This window comes from Otolemur garnettii, unplaced genomic scaffold, assembly GCF_000181295.1.
Source record: "Otolemur garnettii isolate 467f Iridium unplaced genomic scaffold, OtoGar3 scaffold00023, whole genome shotgun sequence".
Classification (NCBI taxonomy): domain Eukaryota; kingdom Metazoa; phylum Chordata; class Mammalia; order Primates; family Galagidae; genus Otolemur; species Otolemur garnettii.
Genome location: NW_003852418.1, coordinates 21,193,712 through 21,195,627, shown reverse-complemented (window position 1 = coordinate 21,195,627; position 1,916 = coordinate 21,193,712).

Here is a 1,916-nt window from a genome sequence, read left to right as displayed (position 1 = left end):
GTCACGCCTGCGCAGAGAGAGCCATCGGCCGGGGGCGGTCCTCAGAGTTTTCGCCTCCTTTCTCGGCCGCCTCCCGGTGGACTCCGCGCGAGGCTGAGAGGCCCAGACCCAGCCGGCTGGGCGGGGCAGGACGGGACGGGGAGGAGCGCGCGTGCGCGGGGGCGGCAGCTGTTTGCAAACTCTGTGGACTGGGCGGAGCGCTAGATCCCGCCCCTTACTCGTGCCGGCCTCGCCCTGTCCCCCGCCGCGAACTCGCGGGCGGAGTTTCGCGCCTCAGTTTGTCTTCGCGTAGCGGCGGTACTCGGCGGCTGACTTCTCAGTGGGCCAGCGTCCTCCAGTTTTCGCCTTCCCAAGGCGCCCCGGACCTCTGTCTCGGGCGACGGCGGGGAGGGAAAAGCTTCCGGATGGTAGCGCTAAATATAACCCGCTGAGCGCGCCGCCTCGGGCCGTCCCTCCTCCCAGAGCCCGGTGCGTCCAGCTGCCTGCACCGCTCTCGGATGACCGTTGTCTTACGTGTGTTGGTCTCAGCATCATGTTAGAGACCGTTGTTGGGTTCTGGCAGACATTCAGTGGGTGGTGAGCAGCGTTTTATGAAAACAAAATAAAATAAGATAAATATCAGCATACTGCATGGCAACGAGAACTGTTTTGTGAAGCGTTTGTTTAAACTGCGTGTGGAGTTGGTCTGGACCTGACATGTATTCCTGACTGTGTTCGGGAGCACAGGTGCTGTGCCGCCCCGTTCTAAAGAGGATGAAGCAGGAGAGCTGCAGCAGGTCAGGCCTCGGACAGTCCCCACTCCGGCACCGCCCTGCTTCCTGACCTCTCTGAAGCCCACGTGTTGCCACCAGCGCCCAGCTGTGTCCACTATGACAACATTCGTTGGTCTGAGAAAAGGAACACAGAAGGAGCTGAGAAAAAGATGAACAATTTTATCTGCCCTGATTTCCATGGACTTAGCCCAGCCCAGAGAAGGGTGGTCCCCAGAGACTGTTACCTGGTCCCTAGAAGTAAGGTCCAGGCTCCTATCCTTTCCTTGGGCACAGCACAGCCTTCCTCACCTGAGCATCTGGGTGCACCTTTCTGGAGGAGGCGCTGGCCAGGTCTCCCAGCACCTCAGCCACCTTCTAGCCTGGTGATAACATTGTGGAGTCCAAGTCCCCTGCCCCCCACTTTGCCGGGGAGGAATCCAAGGTCATGTGGTCTCCACCTCACATTTTCCCTTCCAGTTTCTGAGCCAGGAGCCTCTATGAATGTTGAGGGTGGGGATTCACCTTCACTAACTGGAGTCTTGAAGAAGGAGTTGGATCCTGAGTCCCAGGACCCTTGGTGGAGACTCTGGGTGCTTACCAGGCTCCTGGGTGTGCCACCAGTTGGTTCCTTGCGACATTAGCCACCATGCAGGTGCCCAGGCCCAGGATGCAGGTCCTGCCACTCATTCCTTGGTGTCTGGCTCAGAGTGAATGGCACTTGGGACAGGTCTGAGAGGGGAGCAGTTGTGTTGAACCTGAACTTGATCTAGAAGTCCATTAGTGCAGTGTGTTTTCCAGGCTGGGGTACAGCCATCCAATAAGATCTAAGAAGTCTGCCCACTCATGTCATCACCAGGCCTATGGCCAGTGAGCCCATGGATATAGAGAAATGAGCTAGGGCTCAGTCAGACTGCCTGCCTCAGTTTCTCAGTTTCCCTGCCCTTCCCACTGGTAGACTTGACCCCAGGACATAATGCCTGTGAAGAGCTTTGAGGGTGGTCAGGGGCCTACACATGGGGACTGGGCATCCAAGGGACCACAGAGGCAGCTGGAGAGGTTTCTGTTGCAGCCATAGCCAAAGCCCTTACTGTATATGTAGAAAAGTGAGGGAGTGGCCAATATGGACAGGTGTGAAGACGTGGAGGCAGGGTCCCTCCTATACTG